At 35.2% G+C, this 19,145-nt stretch overlaps 4 long non-coding RNA genes across 12 annotated transcripts in view; 1 reads left to right on the plus strand and 3 right to left on the minus strand.

The window, feature by feature from the left end:
* LOC110908690 overlaps positions 1–19,145 on the plus strand; it is a 101,431-nt gene that overhangs the window by 42,138 nt on the left and 40,148 nt on the right. The window lies entirely within an intron of this gene.
* LOC110908689 lies at positions 112–6,517 on the minus strand. Of its 7 annotated transcripts, XR_004878158.1 has the most exons (13): positions 6,349–6,516; positions 4,033–4,119; positions 3,876–3,959; positions 3,474–3,611; positions 3,027–3,079; positions 2,834–2,932; positions 2,306–2,352; positions 2,036–2,225; positions 1,822–1,903; positions 1,344–1,428; positions 950–1,025; positions 574–724; positions 112–363 (listed from the first exon to the last, which is right to left on the minus strand). It is a non-coding gene; the product is annotated as an uncharacterized LOC110908689 (long non-coding RNA). The 7 variants fall into 7 exon arrangements; XR_004878157.1 differs by having other exon boundaries at positions 574–774; positions 3,876–4,119; positions 6,349–6,517; XR_004878156.1 differs by having other exon boundaries at positions 3,027–3,152; positions 3,876–4,119; positions 6,349–6,517.
* LOC110908692 lies at positions 6,797–14,314 on the minus strand. Of its 2 annotated transcripts, XR_004878161.1 has the most exons (4): positions 14,010–14,314; positions 13,747–13,914; positions 12,890–13,584; positions 6,797–7,375 (listed from the first exon to the last, which is right to left on the minus strand). It is a non-coding gene; the product is annotated as an uncharacterized LOC110908692 (long non-coding RNA). The 2 variants fall into 2 exon arrangements; XR_002574804.2 differs by having other exon boundaries at positions 12,890–13,914.
* On the minus strand, positions 17,520–18,910 carry LOC110908691. Its single transcript, XR_002574803.2, has 5 exons — positions 18,599–18,910; positions 18,432–18,520; positions 18,007–18,086; positions 17,876–17,923; positions 17,520–17,580 (listed from the first exon to the last, which is right to left on the minus strand). It is a non-coding gene; the product is annotated as an uncharacterized LOC110908691 (long non-coding RNA).

A 19,145-nucleotide genomic window follows, 5' to 3' on the forward strand; every position in this document is an offset into this window, starting at 1 on the left:
GTTTTAGTTCATAAGATTGAGAACGTACTGATCCACTACCCTGTTATATATAAACACTAGTGGGAAACCCGCGCGTTGCGGCGGAGTTAAGAATGTGGGCCGAAAACATAATTCAACCCTAAAAAAGGTTACAAATGTATTAAACACACTATTCTTGTTCGTTTAGCCTTATAATTTATCGAGACCAAAAGTAAAAAAAAAAAAAAAAAAAAGCTAAAAGTTCCTAGGATTGGAAGACAAGCTGATTAACATTTTCATAACTCAAAATATAATATTAGTACAAATCATGAACATACACGAGCAGGTGCACCATTTGATATCTTCAAACCAGTATTTAAGAACTCTTGAAACTCATACTTGGACCTACAAGGTATAGTATAGCACTATTTATTATGAATACATTGACCACCAATTCACCAAATTAAACTCGTAACAAGATTAGTTAAGTTTAAGTTGATATAAACATCCAAGAGAATAGCATGTAACAGAATATGCTGGTGATTAATTTTTCGCTCAACATTTTTGTAAGTGATAAATGGGTTCAGTTTCTCTGAATATTCTAGCAAAGTTTACCTGATAAACTTAGTACGGTGCTCAAGGCTAGCGTCTGGGCCAGGTTTAACTCCTTTAGGAACATGGGCCTCGTAAATTGAATTTGCAGAACTATTTCCTCTAACTTCAACCATGGCGTTCATTTCTTCTTCAGCCCATTCATCAATTGTTGCTAATAAAACCTGTCGAGGTAAGTCGTATCATGTTAGAACTTGCATACATCTGTTTGTGTATAAGAAGTTATCTAAGAATCAAAATGTACAGTCCGTTTTTGTTTGTGTATAACAAGTTATCTAGGGATCAAAATGTACAGTCCGTTTTCATAACCAAGTCTACTGTGCGTGCAGTTTGTTAAGATTATGGTAAATAAATGTGCATATGCATAAAAAAGGCTTACCTTTGAAACATTTGGACCTAGACTTCTGTGTACACTACAGCATTTTAAGCATATAAACACTCCAATGGTAGGTGACCTGAGATTCAAAACCAAAATATATATTATATATTGTGAAAAGGGATTAGTTATATCAATGAAAACTATTAACCGAAAAGCACTAATAAATAATAATCACAGAAGAAGGTAAACAAAAAGGTCAAGCTAAATTGTTGTATGAATTCGTTCTATCAAGACATTCCATTCTTCTTGGGGTCAATGTCTAGAGCAATTAATATGTTGATAAAAATTCTTTATCAATTCCTTTTGTTTCCTACAACAAATCTACAACAAAAATAATTATATAATTATAATCTGTGTAAATTCCAATAAAGATTAAAGAATCGCAAGCGCATACCAGAGATATGCCAACGAGAAGACGAATAGTAACTGATGGCCTCGGATCTTGATAGACAAGCTTCAACATAATGTTTTCCACCAACCTAAACAAAAATAAAACACCAAAACAAATCAAGAAATGACATCCTGCAATATAATCAACAAAAAGATGGCGAATTGCAATAATTAACACCTATGTACAAACTAATTTTAAGAAAGTGAGCTACTTTTTGACAAACTATTAGCCGATTTAACATGTTACCCAACATACCTGACGCACCCATTTCCAATCATTTTATTAGAAATTAACCAAGTTTTTTTACTGGGATCATCCTAAAACAAAAATATTGCCACAAAAGAAACATATAATATTATTTGGTTGGTGGCTTTTTATATCCTAATGGGTTCCAACTTTAGAGCAAGGCTTTTTTAGTATCATAGAGACACTCATAAGAACAAAACTTTACTGTATGGGTAGTTGAGTGAGTACTTGTTACCTTATTCATTGCTGACATTACTTTAGTGACACCTTTCATCACCTTTCATCCCAACAGCTTCGGATGAGTGTGCTGCTAATGCCTGGGAGAAGTTAAAAGAGAAATCGCTTTCTTTAGTGGCACATTTCATCACAAACACACACACCTTCAAGTCTATGATGGTCTTTACATAGTTTTATGATAAAAAGTAAAAAAAAAAAAAAAAAAAACTTACTTGGCCACCTTCTTGAACCGTTTTGACCCATACCATTTCGAACCGTACCGTTTCGAATCGAGTCGAATCGTTTTGACGCGAACCGTTTCGACCATTTGAAAACAATAAGGGTGAGGGGTACTTTGTAGTAGATTGTACTGCTCTGCCTGCTTTCTGCTCTTCCAGAACACGCGAATCTGGCCCTATCCCACTGCACGCGAGAATGTAAATAAGAACTACATCGACGTCTGAAACTAAAATGCGTAACCTGACAAGTGTTTGAAATCTTACCTGTAAACAACTCCAATATTAGGAGTCAAAATCTGGATCTTTTGCACCTAAGACCAAAAAAACAAATTTGAGAAGCAAGTATCTGTATCACATGTCTAGCTATACTATATAAAAAACGGAGAAGCTTATGTATGATCAGTGCACAAAGTGATTAAAATAATATTTTGCTGCATATTAGAATGCCAATATTAACTCCTATAGTTTTATAATTTAAATATGATATTTACATTTGTGTTTTTTAAGTAAATTTTAATTTTAATATATTAATTTCAGGAAAAAAATAAAAAAATTCGGGTTGAACAGGTCGTGTTCGGGTCAACCCACGAAACTCCGGGTCGTGTTTGGGTTCTTATGTATCGGGTCGGGTTCGGCTTTGTGTAAAATTTTTGGGTTTGGGCCGACCCGCCAACCCGCGAACACGGCCGGTGTAGCACCCCTAGTTGCAGGTGGCAGCGTTGGGAGAAATAACAAATAAAGAACCGTATCAACATGTTAAGAAACTAATTAACTCCATAACCAGGCACATACAGAACCAGATGCTGGTTTCACTGTAAGCATTGTCAGTCACTTAGTCCAAACATGAACACCCCATTCGCTTCGAGGTGTACTCTAATATGCAAGAAGCAACTGTATAAAGAAACCAAAGTTGCAGATTAACGTCGAAAATATTAAATAAAAAAATCATATTTGTATTACAAAAAAATAGTATAAAAATCTTCACCTGTCCATGATCACCAGATATTTGAGTTTACATTGGCATGCTCAAGGTACGAACTGAAAAGCGCACGATACAACTGTTTAAGGTGTCGTTTTTGGGATAACGGCTGAGAGCATATGACTTCTATAGCTGATTTTAGATCAATGTCGGTAAGCATGAGGTGAGGACTAAATCAAAGAAGCTAGTAAGACCACTGTCTCATTGAAGACCGCTTCTATTATTTACATAAACACTTGTAGAAATATCTACATATGACACTACAGATCGAACAAATGCTCATAGTCGGTTTAATTCAGCAACCATAGCACAATCAACAACACTTCAAACTAAACCCTAGCCCTAATCCTTTAACCTAACAATCTCTCAGCAACTATATATATTAATCAAGCCACAAATTGAAACTGAAACAGTGAGAGTTAAACGTAACTCCTAATATAAACATGAATTTACCATGTGAGAATCAAAAGGATCCGATGTCGATCCCGAAAAAACCCCTTCTCTGCATCAAGTAGCGGTATGAGTTTTTTTAATTCCTCTAGCCCCACCATCATAAATAAATTTAACCCAATGCTAGCACATCCTTCTATCCTGCCAATACATAAACACACACACAAATAAAAACGATAACAATCAGCTTCGTGAGTGTTTAATTAAGATCAAATGTTACACATTACATACATATAAGTAGTTAAATCCATACACATTGATAAACATATCTTACTCTAGGGTTAGGTTATTTTTTATACGATGTACATATAATTTTGGGTTTTTTTGATTAACATATCTTCGTCTAGGGTTCTTTCCTTACAGCAGGCGGCGTTTTTTCTGTATAAATTAAAGCAAACAACATACCTGTTCCCTCTGATTCCGTCTTGGCTTGATTTTTCGATCTGTAGTCGTGGTTTGGATCACTAATTTGTACTTGATTTCAATGGTCTGCAAAGAAATACTATAGAATATTTACACACACATAAAAAGATAATCAATTCCCCTGTTCTAAAACACAAACCCAAAACGACCACAGCCTTGAAACCATCGTCGCCACCATTTGATCCTCAACCGCCGTTAAATCATTGTCATCGTCTCCTCTGGATCCCTTCTGTCACACCCCAACCAATGGCGGAAACATCGGGATGAGACGAAGTGTGAAGATTGCTAGAGACATCATAACGCTATTTGTGACAATATTTAGAAAATCCAAATTTCATTTCATTTCATAACTTCAAATAGTCAACATTACAAGAAATTCAAATACGACAAGTTTAACAAAACAACATGATAACATAACAAAATTTTGATACAACATTTTAAACCCTAACGTCTATATGTGTATCTAGGCATCAACGCTACTTCATTTCATAGCATCATCGTCCTCAACCTGTAACATGTTTAAAATAAAGTTCAATGCAAAAGCAAAGGCGAGTATACAAGTTTGATACGTACATAGCAAAAGATAAGTTTGAACAATTCCTCATAGCAAGCATGTGATTCAAGATAAACATTTAAACATGGCATGTGTCTAACATATCAAACCAAGAAAACGCAACTTGCTCATGACATAACCAAAGTTTCAGTAGAGGCGGGTCGTTAATCCTATAGCGCTACATATGTCAAGGTTTGGCTCGTACGAAGTTAATGATAAGTTCAACACATAAGAATCACCCAAATTTAAAGTATCAAGCCATCACATATACAAGCATGTTATAGGAATGTTCATGTGTTTAGTCAAAAGTTCATGTGTAAGTTTCAATAGGTAAACATGTTACACCCCAAAAGTAGTAAAAGTAAAAAGGGGAAAAGTACGAGTATACTCACAAAGTTTGCATATGTTTTCCGATTATCCAATTGTTGACGAGTAGAGATTTAGAGTCCGAATGTATAAGGGTTAAGGTTCAAGTATGTTTAGAGTCGAGATTCGGTGTTTAAAACAACATAAAAATAAGATATGAGAATAACATGGAAAATAATCATTTAGTACATATGATGCTTGTTCTTGACACTAGGAAACTCGAAGGAGTTTAGATGTTTTCATGGAACAAGGTTCCATTAGAATCGTGACAAGTTATCATAGTCTAGGATGATGTAATCTAGTACCCCGACATATGAACACTAGTTCATCATCAAAGATTCGATTATTCGAATAATATATTTAGGTTATATAATATATGTCCAATAGTTCAAGCATGAGGTAGAAGATTAAAATCTTCATTTTGGTACCTCTAAATGTCATAGAAGTCATGTAGGAGGTAGGAAGATCAAGTCTTCCATTTAGGCACCTCTATGTGTTCACCACTACACTTGATGTAAAAAAAACAACCAAGGAGGGTCATGAACATACAATAAAGAATAAGAAATATACACACTAACTAAGAGAAATCATCAAATCATGTGAGGATTGTATGTTTGGACAACCCAAGTTGTTCCATAATCACTCATGTATCAAAGACAAAGTTTGACATGACTTGTGGGTTAAAAACCCTAAACAAAACACCAAGTTTATGAGGTTTAATCCTCTGATTTTAAATGTCTCAACCTTGTTTTTAAGCTTAACCAACCATGGGATAAGTTGTAAGCATTAGGACATAGGTATGAGATGTGTTAGACACAAGTTGCATAGGTTTAAACAAGTTTTTGATGAACATAAAAACAAACAGAAAGTTTATGGACTATTTCGGGGCATTTCCAGGTCTGATTTCTCCAAGGAGAAGTCTAGGAATCGAACCCCATGATTATACAAGCAAGTAGGAAAAAGAATCGAGTGAATCGGATAAGAATTGAGTGAGTTATGCTCATTTTCGTGAAGGGGTGTCAATCTACTCGAACCCTTGCTTTCAGCTACGGTTTGGTGGATGTTTTGTGAGTTTTTAGGGTTGCAAAAGTGGTAGGGAGGCTGGTTATAAGTGGTATTTATAGGGGGAAGGATTAGGGTTTCAATGGGTTGGGCTTTGGAAGTGTTTAGAAGGGGTTACACCTTGAAACTAGCCCACAAAACCCAACTATATGGGGCTGAATTTTGCTGAATTGGGCTGCCATATTTCTTTATTTTTTTTTATTTTTTTAAAACATTATAATGAGTAATTTTGTTAATTAAGTTGTGTAATAATATGCAACAATGTTTCCCCTAACTTGTAACAAGGTGAAATATGAAATAAAACATGATTTAACTAGGTAAAAAGTGTAATGTACAAGTTTTATTTACGAAGCAAGTTCCGTATTTTATAACGATTACGATGAAAGAATGGTTATAAGAACACAAGATTTCCAAAGATAGAATTTCACGTAAGGTTTCTAAATGTAGGATGTTTGAAAACGCAGGGCGTTACACCTTCTCTCTCTCATGTGTGTGTGGATTCAATTCAAGGGTAGAGACTGGAACGAATGAGAATAAATCACCGATGACGACGGTTGATTATCCTAGCGGTTGCTCTTACACTTGAGAGTTTCAACAACTAGATCATAAAGGCAGGAGGAGGATTTGTCAAATTTACCCCTGAAACGTCTTAAAATTTTGCAAAATGTTCCAATTCACCTGCTTATACCCACTTGTACATAATGCTTCAAAATTTATACGTGTGTTAAAATTACAATTTTGTACATCATTTCTCCTTTTTAATATACTAGTGGGAAACCCGCGCGTTGCTGCGGGGTCGACAATAAGGGGTGGAAAAATAAATCAAGCCTTCAAACGATTACAAAAAAACTATATGAGGTGTGTATGCGTGTAACAGTCCCCACACTTCATGGCAATGCAAGGTTTTACCGGCTACATGAGATAGTTAAATAATGTATGCTTCATTCTATATACATTCTGGCACCCAAAAAAAAGTCTACAGGGGTTTTTAGTTTACATTAAACATAGGAATCGCAAGTTGTAATATAAAGATATGAATCAAGAAAGATCCCGGTTTTCGCCATTCATTTTCCCGCATGTAACGCCATTGCGGATCCTAACGAATGGCCCGTCAACCAAATGTTTGACTTTGACGCTTGACTTCCGACCAGGTTTCTATCCGCTTGCATAGTGACATCGAATCTTGATGTTAAGATGCAGCCCGTTTTTTATGATGTGGATGTCGAGTTCCAAGTCATGTGAGAACACGTTCCCTTTGATTAACGTGCCACGGAAAGCGATGACGTAAAACGGGGTGTGTTGTGAAGGTGGGTGTTTGGATTTGTAGATGGCACCGAAGATGCATGAATCGACGTCGTCTATGAGTTGACTGTGTAAGTCACACTGGAAGAAGTTCCACCATGGAGGAGCGAGAGCTTCTGATGCTTGATGGTTTTCTTGTCGGTCCCGCTCTAAGATGTATACTCCTTGACCAAGCATGCTGCAACGGATCTTCGGTGATCTGGATTAGTCATGTTGTCATTAGACATATACCTTACTTTAATTATTTATTTTACTAATAAAGAAAGTGTCACACCCCAACCGATGGCGGAAACATCGGGATGAGACGAACAAATTGCTCAAAACAACATAACACTAAATGTGACAATATGAATTAAATCATTTTATTAAATGTCTAAATTCAAATACATTGTTTCAAATAAAGACAAACTACAACAAACATTGTTTCAAATAAATATATAAGAATTACCATAGTATAATTTAAGTTAGAATTTGAATAGGTCAGTACACTAGGACTAAAATAATTCTTATTCTATACCTTTCGATGTATTTTTATAGTGTTCATGCACAAGATTTATGAGGATCCTTTTATTATGGTTAATTGAGATAAAGGAATTTAAGAACTCATTCGACTTGTAATTTAATTCCTACAACGATGATTTATCTATTTAGCGGAAAAAAAATTCCGAGGTTTCAAAGGTTAGGATCTAAAATTCAAAACGGGTCGGATCTTGAAAGTCCATTTTTTGACGGATGTTACAGTCTCCCCTACTTTAGGAGATTTCGTCCTCGAAATCTAAGAGAAAAACTTTTGAAAAGATGACATCTAAAGATTCAAAAGAGAGCTAGATGAGATTTGATCATTTTGTTTTGTTTAGGGAAATTGTTTTCATGAATGTATCACGTAGCATATAAAAGGTTCAACTAGTTTCACATAGCATAATTATGACTTTCACGTAGTGTAACATAGATAATGAAAGCATCGTAAATTTAGTTTGTTCACGAGATTATTATTATTTGTTTTAGATTACGAAGACAGTGCGATTCGTGTCTCCAAGTTTCATTGAGTTTGAAGAAGAGTTGGTAACTACCTCCGAGGTAAGGAAATCACCCCTAGCTCATTGGTGAAGTTGAAAAGTGAGTGGAGCTAGTCGTCAAGGTAAAGAAATCACTCCTATCTTTACGATAAGCTTCCATTTTTGGAAATATGAGTATTAGCATAAAATTTAGAACAATTCCCATGACATACTTAGTTAACAAGATTAACGTATCACTGGCATGTGAATAAACATGTCAACCCATCGTGTACCGCAAAGTTGACTACCCATCATCGTCGCAACGAAGAGGGTGTAATGTTGTTAATTAACATGACCACTAGAATACGGGCGGACGCTACTCCTATAGCACTACGCATAGTGTTATACATGTTAAGGTGTGGGTTAAAAGACAAGTTCATCACATAAGAATAACCCAGTAATCACAATCACGAATCCAATATAACATACTAGCATGCATGTATTAGATTGAAATGATATATCGTACAAATGTAAAACACATGAAAATTGAGATAGCACAGAAAGATTTAACATAAAAATTGGATTGTCACGGAACGTAACATAAGACTATTCCAAAGTAAATCGAAGTCCTTTTTCGAATTAAGGAAACGTGCTTTGGCCTAATAGACAAATACTCTCATCGAGGAGCGACTAACGATATTTGTCCTTCCAGTTACTACACGTCCTTAATCGATTGGGAAATCGAAACTTTGGCGAGAGCGAAAATCGAGGAGTGGGACTAGTTAAACAAGATGCGAGTTTCACCTCTAACTTGATAACATCGTACCCTAACGTGGTTGGTACTTATCAAAAGATAAGGGTCCACTAGAGTATGGAATGGAAAACTCCCATCAAGGTTTGGATATCACTCCTAACTTGAGGGTAGATTTCGTGCAAAAATCAAAGTATAGCTGAGTGAAAATCATCACCAAGTGTGAGAATCACCCCTATCTTGATGAATCATTTCGATTGTGTTGTAAGAGTGTCTTCAAAGCCTCCAAGTGTATTGTGTTAGCCTTAGAAAAGGCATGTATATTAAAAGTCCAAAAGAGAGTAGGGGGAAGCAAAGAAGATAGAAAGGAGGTTGTTTTAAGCAACACATAGTGAAAAAGCTCCTAAACTATAGACTAGGCAAGGCATTCCTAATTCCCTATAGTTATGGCTCTGATACCAATCTGGTATCAGAGTATTCCTACAAGAGACTAGGGAAAAGTAAGGCAATCCTACCTAATTCCCTATAGTTATGGCTCTGATACCAATCTGTCACACCCCAACCGATGGCGGAAACATCGGGATGAGACGAACAAATTGCTCAAAACAACATAACACTAAATGTGACAATATGAATTAAATCATTTTATTAAATGTCTAAATTCAAATACATTGTTTCAAATAAAGACAAACTACAACAAACATAGTTTATTATTAAAGTGGGTATCTAATCCATCCTAACTTGATTCCTTCATCATCTTGACTATCAACCTGCAACATGTATTAAAATAACATCAACAAAAAGTTGGCGAGTATACAGGTTTGATACATAGCATAAAGTAGAATAAAAAATTTATATACTCATATCCAACATGAACAACATAATACAAGTTACTAATATGCTGAAACAATGTCACTATATGTCAAACCCAAGTTTCCAACGCACACGCCCCAAGACTCACTCAAGGACGGTGCGTACTCCTATAACATAGGAGATTTAATAAGTCTCAGAAGTTTAATAAGTCTCAGAAGTTTCCAACGCAAACACCCCAAGACTCACTCAAGGGCGGTGCGTACTCCTATAGCATAGGAGATTTAATAAGTCTCAGAAGTTTAATAAGTCTCAGAAGTTTCCAACGCAAACACCCCAAGACTCACTCAAGGGCGGTGCATACTCCTATAGCATAGAAGATTTAATAAGTCTCAGAAGTTTAATAAGTCTCAGAAGTTTAATAAGTCTCAGTAGTCTCAAGAAGTTTAATAAGTTTCACAATGTTAATGAGCATATAGACACGAAAAGTTTACATGGCATACGAGATTAACAAGCATCAAAATTGTTTCATGTTTAAAAATGGATAGAGTGTGCATATAACAAGTTTCAAGTGTTGCGTGTTTTTGTATAGAATACATGTTGCACCCAAAAGTGATAAAATAAAAATAGGATCAAGTATACTCACATTGGTCGCGTTGCGATTCTTGTAAGAACGTACGAGTAAGGATTGAGGTTCCAAGAGTACGAATGAGAGCGATTAACCTAGGCGTTTAGAATAAGACATAAACGATCTAATTATTGTTTGTTGGTTAATAAAAACTCATTATTTATTGTTTAAACTTTAATTGTTTATATCATTAGTTAATTGGGTTAAATAAATCAAAATAACAAATCATTAATAAGGATTCTATTTTGAAATCAAAACCGTTTGTTTCTTAAATGATTTTAGAAGTTAGGTTATAATGAAGCTTTTGGTATTTAATTAAACCAAATAAAAGCATCAGTTAACTAACTACTAATAGGTTTTCATGTTAAAATACTAGTATGTAGAAAAACACAGTCCCGTGAGAAAGCCGGATCGAACAGAACAACACTTCCAATCTTTTATTCTCAAAAGCAAAACGTTATTTATGGGTATCATAGAACTGCAAGTGCTTTGTGAAATGGTTGTATTTTTATTTCATTTATAACCTAACAGTATGCTAACTCCTTTATAAAAAGAAAAAAAAAAGACACAAACAGTTTGATATAAAAACTCAGTGTTTCGCTTGATTGAGCATGAGCTGAGTATTGACTGTTGATTAACGAAAAGAAAACAGAAGGCAAGAGAAAATTATACCGAAAGCGAGTTGAAAAGAGTCTTGTCGATCTCCGGCGAAAGTCCTGGTGGCGTGTTTGAGGCTCCGACGCCGAGCAAGTCCAGCAGGCGAGGTTTCGGCTGTCTCCGACGTCGCCTCCATACTCCGGTGAATTAACGAAACAGAGAGGGTGAAAGGGAGGTTTCGAGTGGAAGGTGTCGAAATAGTGACCGAAGGTTTCGGTAAGTTGGTACGGGTCCGTGTAGCAGCGAAACGGTGATAGGTTGAGTTCCGTCGTAAGCTCCGAAAATATCTGGTGTCGTCTTCACGTTCTGGCAAGGCTATATTAATGAGAAAGAGTGTTACGGACAGAGGGGATGGGTGAGTGTGTCGAGGTGGTTGCAGGGGCCTCGCTTAAATACTATACAAGGGTCTCGTAATTTCGGAAACGGGATCATGATTGATCCATATGAATGGAAATCAACCAAAAAAAAAAAAAAAAAAAAAGGAAGTGATTGAAGGTCGGATTTAGGAAAGGATCAAAGCATTCCGAGATTTGATTGATCGTCCAAGAAGGAAAGTCAACAGCGGTGTGGATTCGTTTGGCGGCAAAGGGGTTTAAAAGGAAACTGCTTTGTTATTGTTAAAGGGAATTATGCTTTATAATTTCACCCAAAGTATAAAAGAATTGTCATAGTATACATTAAATGTATGGATATGGACTTTCGTGTATGAAGTTGTATAATATTATACTAAGTTAATTTGAGATACCCTAAATATATAAGAATTACCATAGTATAATTTAAGTTAGAATTTGAATAGGTCAGTACACTAGGACTAAAATAATTCTTATTCTATATCTTTCGATGTATTTTTATAGTGTTCATGCACAAGATTTATGAGGATCCTTTTATTATGGTTAATTGAGATAAAGGAATTTAAGAACTCATTCGACTTGTAATTTAATTCCTACAACGATGATTTATCTATTTAGCGGAAAAAAAATTCCGAGGTTTCAAAGGTTAGGATCTAAAATTCAAAACGGGTCCGATCTTGAAAGTCCATTTTTTGACGGATGTTACAGAAAGAACCGAATGCTTATGATTAAAGTCAGTTAACTTAGCGGCCTATGCGCATTAAGTGCAGCTTTAGCTGTTGACAAGATAGATAAAATGACGTAAACACCCGTTAACAAAATCATATCGATATTAAATTATTAACACATTGTTAGGTGTAATGTAACAAACCATCTATGCCTTAAACATAAGTTCAAATTGCATTTTCTTTATAGTAAGATACTAAGATCACAATCAATCACCTAATAACAAATCTATCTAACCCTTCATCCAAAGACATGTATCAAAGATTCATTCCCTTCAATGCCCGAATGTAGGATTGTTCTTTGGGATTCGGGTTTTTGGCCGGGAAAAAGTGACTCAATAACTGACCCATTTAACTTCGGGTTAGTCGAGTTCAGGTTAGGTTGTTCGGTTTTTTAGTTTAGATGTAAAATGAAAGAAAATTAACGATGTGATGGTTGTCGCATGTTAAAGCTGAGCTTTACTTAATTACTTGTGAATTACCCAACTTATTTCTCTACAACTTCTCCAATCTCATAATGAGCAAAAAGTAATCTGCAACCTAAAACTTAACTGAGTAAACAAAGGTATGGTAATAAAATTTCTTTACTGAAACTATATAAGATAACATGGGTTGAATCTTTAACCAGTAAATTCCATTTATAGCCATTGTTTCCCTATTTTAGCTACATCTCATAAACCTTTTTTTTTTTCAATACATAACAACTGTACCCAGTAAATCCCACAAATAGCTTCAAAATGCAATACATAAACGATAGCTAAACAAGTTAAAAAGAACTGTTTTGGATAGAATAATACCAGTATTAGCCGTCACCCAAGGACATCTCTTCCGTCCCAGCGAAGCATCACCCGAATCCTCCAAAGAACCATCAATCTCCACAACATTTTCAACTTTCTCACCTCTTGAACCACTCTCAACTTTTCCTACTTTCGAAACTGTTCTGAAACCATTCTCAACCTTTCCAGTTCTCAAACCAGCAGATTCCTTACCACGGACCGACGTCACACTCCGTCGACTAATCCTCCCAACAGACGCTCGACTGTGCGAAGAATTAGAGGAAGCGTCCGACGAGCACGACACGAAAAATTCGACTTCAGCATCTTACAATCCTTCCATCTGAAAACCGACGGCGGCGGAGGCGTAATTAACTTAGAATGTAGCGACAAATTGACCGTCACAGCGACAGACGACGACGATTTCTTAACTTCCTCCCGTTTTCCTACTTTACTCTTAGGTTTCACAACCGGTTTACGCAATTCCACAACCGGTCGTGATTCCGATTCAGCAACATCCATTACTGAACTCACGACTCTAGGTGGCTCAGACATTCAAATTTCTCAACGATTTTCAAATTCCGATTCTCAACATCCATTGCATATTTATCTTGGTATTGCAGCCGTTGTTCTTGCATATGGACCAACACAAAATGGCTCTTTCTTTCTTGATTATCAAGACTCACACATTAAGTTCCACAAAATCTAACAGCTTCCACCTACAAATATACAAATCAACTTTATTTCAGTAGCTATACAGAAAAAAAAATCAAACAATTAGCACATGCCAACTTTGTTCAATTAAAACTCCACATCTGCTTGCTTTCTTCTAATTCTAAAATACAAAAAAAGAAAAAGAAGTTAAATTGGAATTTAATTACCAAAAAAGAAATAACAAAACTGATAAGAGAAACCATAACTGAAGCGTTGCCGACATGTGAAGGTCTTAAATCTAAATCAACCGCTTAGACAGTTCTTCTAACAATCGCCGGTGATGTTGATGTAGGAGCTCCGACTTTTTCATGTCGCAGACCTAACCTAACGTGGTACTGAAACCGGTTAAACCATGAGAAGAAGTGAAGAACACTTAATTTTGTAACCCTAGCAAAACAATAAACCGAAAACAAAAAAGGAAATCACAAACCTAATATACGAACACAGTGGAGAAAGAGGAGGTGAAGCAGCCAAGGGAGAGAGGTGAACGCGCCCGGACGTCGCCATCTCCGCCATGTGTCCGCTGTAGCTCTACCTGATTTCAGTGACGACTTATTAAGACGGTGGATTGCTATAAACGGACAAGGCCATTGAAGCCGAAACGATTGATTGCATAGATTGTTGATGACATTTACTGAAGAAAGTAATTATCGCATTGAAGAGGACCATTGAGTTGAATAAACTGATAACATTCCTTAGGGTTTCATTTCATATCTCATAGGGGCGATACAGGGTGAGCAGGGTAGAATGGGAAGAAAAATGTAAAAAGATAGGGTTTTGTTTGTGACTTTTAATCTCCCGTCTTACAAATTGTGTTGTAAATTACTAATATGGACATGGGAAATGCTTATATATAGTATATAGATTATAGATTATAGATAATTAGGTTAAAAAAAACTTTTGAGAAAGGAAAATAGTGTTTCTAAAGCAACAAAAGTTAAGTTTTAATATATCTATATCTATATCTATACTATATAATAAAAACCAATAAAAAACACATGTCATTATTCTTGACCATCAACTCTTACTTAATTGTAGATAATTATTAGTATTTAATTTAAATTATTAAATTTAATATATGTTTCACACATTTAAGAAATTACCGATAAAGTTTTATAAATTATCTTATTATTTATTTATATTAATTACTAGGTTATAAATTATATCTTAATTAGCGGTGTTCATCGGGTTTTTTCTTCGGGTTTCGAGTTTTTCGGGTCGTATTATTCGGGTTTTTCTCTGGGAAAAATTGACCCGATAACCAACCCATTTTAAAGTTCGGGTTAGTCGGATTTTGGTTTTTCGGTTCGAGTTAGTTCGGGTCAGGTTATTCGGTTTTCGGGTTTAGATGTAAGATGATACAGTTTGTCTTCTAATTGATGGTTCAGATGCTTTCATATTTATAAACTTGACAAACATCACAAGTTTTGATCATACACGATTCAAAATTTTGTTCGGATATCAGAAAAAGTATCTTAAAATATCGTTTTATAATTGTTAAATTTTTGTTATTAACTATTTGATATTTTATTTTTTTAATCCGTGTAATACACGGGGTTATAACCTAGTTTGTTTTTATGAGAAACCAATTCATATGTAATTTTTTTTAAATTTTCTTAGCATTTATTAGTCCAATTTAAAAATCGAAGGGCCTCTTAGCATTTATTAGTCCAATTCAAAAATCGAAGGGCCTATTTTAAACAAGTGAGTTTTTTTATCTAATTAGCGGAAAAGATGATAACAGAAACTGGCGCTATTCATGGTTGAATCCCTTTCTGATAAACTCGATCTTATTTAATTAATATTGTCATATATCTTGATTGATTATTTATTGGTATAAATGTGTTAAACATTCTCCATCTTGGTAAAACTAGTTTAATACCCGTCCGGCAGATGGGTCACGTTGAACAACGTAACAAACAAAGATAATCAATATGAAGTGTACACAAATTTAAACAATTTTACACACAAAAGCACCATTCTTTAATTTATAAAAGGAAAATGAACGTCAACAACTTACAACCACAAATCCATAGAAAGTAAAAATGGTACTCTCAGCACTACATCAGTTATTTATGCAAAATCCCACGAAGTGTGAACTGTAGATAAGATACAAGAGTAAAGATCAAGAGATACTTTTAAGCTAGAGGGGACAATTTCGACAAGGGGTTAAAGTTAAAAAGTACAATTAAAAAGGAACCGGGCCAAAAGGGTCATAGATCGAACGGGTGATTACAACCTCTAAAGTTATTTTATTCGAAAAAGGTGATCATGATACAACAATAGTTATGTAACTAATTCAGCAAAATAACTATTTACAAAATTAAATATATTTATAAAAAGTGTTGACTTTTCAACCCAACACAGATGCTAGTCAATCTTTAGAGCTTGTCTGCCGAATAGATGCTACTCATAGTCTTTTAAACTTACCGAATGAAAACACACACCTTGATGCGTCTTGGGGATCTTCAGTAGACCAAGAAAGCATGCCTTTAAACTCTTGCATAACTTTGTCAATCTCCTCAAGACCACATTTCAATATACGACACTGTATATTGCAAAAGATGACAACACAATACAACAACAACAACAACCATACCCAGTATATCCCACAAATAGCAGAACTATTCGTAGGGTCTAGGGGAGGTGGGATGTAGGCAAACGTTTCCTCTATCCTGCGAATAGAGAGGCTGCTTCCTAAGAGACCCCCGGCTCCAAAACAACCAACAGGAAGTTATATGAAAGATGGATAAGTAAATAGCGTAGCAGTAGTCAGATAGATCATTAGCATGCAAACATAGGAATAGATACAAGAAAATCATCATATGACAACACAATATTAAAACTAAATTATAAACATCATATAAAAAGATAAATAACTTTAGTTATTATACATGAAAAAGGAGGACAATTGACTTCGCTTTCGTGTACTATCTTGACTGCTAGGTCATACTGTCGCTTACTATTATTGCCATGAATCGCACTTCGTAAGTTGAATAAAGTACAAAACCTCCGAAGCATTCCTTGAACTGGCCTAATCTTTTCCACACCTCTAGTTAAAAAGTTTAAAGATGCTTTTCAAGTAGGGGTGCAAAGAACGATTAGCCATAAAAGAAACTCCTTGGATGGAACGACACACATATGAGGTCCCTGAGTCCCTCATCTTCCTGCAGCATGGCAAAGATTGCATAATTCCAAAAGATAATCTTCTTTCTGTTTAGAAAAAGAAGATATATTTACAGTTCACAAAGAAATGAATATAATATGCTTCTACGACTATAATAGACATTATAATTTGTATGTTGCTATATCATTATATCACGTTAGAGGAAATATAATGTTACATTCTAATCCCTCTAATATAATATAATCATAAACTATGTCTAATACTTGTTAAACAAATTGTGCTAATTTTAGAAGTCATGGCTCATATAGCAAGAAAAGAGTAACTGATTGCCTGGCTTAATTAGCATCACTTAACATTGATAGCTTAATAATTCAAGTAAAAAATGTTCCCAATATAAAAAAAAAAAACACTTTGTCACCAGGAAGTGGTTGCGCATGTTCGTGACTTGGAGCATCAATGCTAAAATAACTCCTCGGTAGCCAATGTCTTTACTAAAGCCTGCAAATGAGAAGAATAATCTGGATGTGTTACTTCTTAGAATTCTTGAATATGAAATTTACACTTCTGGTTTGAAAATATAGTAGTTTTTCAACCATTTAAGTTGGTCGATTTGGGTTTATTTTTATTTCATATGCGCCAAATAAAAATACTTACCTAAGTGAATGGGTCAAACGGGCTAAATGTCATGTTGTATGCCCCATACATCAACAATACATCTAAGTAACCTACATAAAATAAAAAAAGATCACACGAAGGTTTAAAACATTTAAAAAGAGAGCTGCAATACAAGTAACCACTCACATTCCAGAAACTTGAAGATAGCATTTGGACCAAGGCTAGACAAAGTTTTAGAAGTGTCAAGATTTTTAACTTCCTCTAATTAGAAAACCCCATTAGAAGTGTCAAGTCAGTGAATGAATGAACCAAACCATTATACTTAATTCAGACTGCAAAGCGTCATCCGCTTCGTGTCTACCATCAACATATGTCTTCGACATATAACTAAGCCAAAGAGTCCAGAGTATTAAGAGCACAAAGAAACTAAAAAGTAAGAAAAATCTGAATCTTAGACTTTTAGACGGACTTGGTTGCATAAAAAGTATACCCATGTGCGAGTCAACTACCCGTCCAACTTAAATAAGGATATCATATAAGAACCTATCACGTACTCTTTCACCCAAATTACATGTACAAATCCAAATTAAATAGCCTTGTTCCTGCAACTCATCAAGTGACAATTAATGTGTAATTAGATAAAAAGTATAATGATGATATAAAAAACAACAAGATAAGAACATACTTGACACCGATTCTGTTCCGCTTCACGTTATAAGATCTAATGTAAGCCTTCTCTGATGTTCCACTCAATCTTATTGCAGTCTACTGACCAAATAGCATTTGATCAAATAGTTATTACAAATATATAATCACTTTGATCCATGATTAAAGAGTGTCAATTATCAACCTTAGAATTGAAACACTAATATTATACCCACGATTCCAATTACACAGATATTAGAAACAACAATTAACAAAAGAAATTGATTATGAATATAAACTTGCACGTTCATATTATCAGCAATCGCTAGATACATTATCGATTTACAAATCTTCCCATATTAGGAAACATTGAATAAATTAGGTCAGACAAAACATTGGTCAGTGAAGTGAAGTCGGCTGTAAATGAAAATGATGCAACACGAGTGAAAATTAGGTTTAACTTACAATTTTGGCACTGGATGAATCGAATTGAAGATCAGTAATGTGACGGAGCTCAGCGGCACTAAGAACGACTTGGTCCGATTCGAAAAGCCCTAGAAGCACAACAACGTGAAAGTTTCAAGAAACAACAAAACCCCTTTTATTTAATTAAAGCTCCATATTAGATTTACCTTAAATCACGAGAGGGAGACGATGACTGATTAGGGATGAATCGCCAATTTCTAGAGTGGGTTGTGGGAAGCTTAGAAGAAGATCCAATGTTAGAATTTTGAAAGCCGATGATTGGATCTAGTGAGATGATTCATCCAATTTGTGTACAGAGGAGAAAGAAAACCTGGCGATGGTGGGGGTGGAGGGTTATAATGGGTGGCTTAGGTGGTTGCGGAGGAGAAAGCGGGGCGTGGGGGATGGGGATTTATAATGGGTAGGGGGAGAGGTTGAAGAGAGAGTGGGGAGTGGGATGGAAACCTCTAATAACCTCTCAAAACTTACAAACTATTCTGCATAAAAATTAACCTCTAAATAACCACCTATGTAACGCCCTGCTTTTTCATACTTTCCATAATTAGAAAGCTCGCCTTGTAATGCTATTTTTGGAAATCTTGTATTATTGTAGTCGTCTTTTCGTTGTAAAATCCGAGACTTGGATCATAAATAAAATTTTCTTTAAATTCACCATCTACATATTCATACATGTTCATACGTTCGAATTCATTG

Source organism: Helianthus annuus, chromosome 14, assembly GCF_002127325.2.
Source record: "Helianthus annuus cultivar XRQ/B chromosome 14, HanXRQr2.0-SUNRISE, whole genome shotgun sequence".
In the NCBI taxonomy this organism is placed as follows: Eukaryota; Viridiplantae; Streptophyta; class Magnoliopsida; order Asterales; family Asteraceae; genus Helianthus; species Helianthus annuus.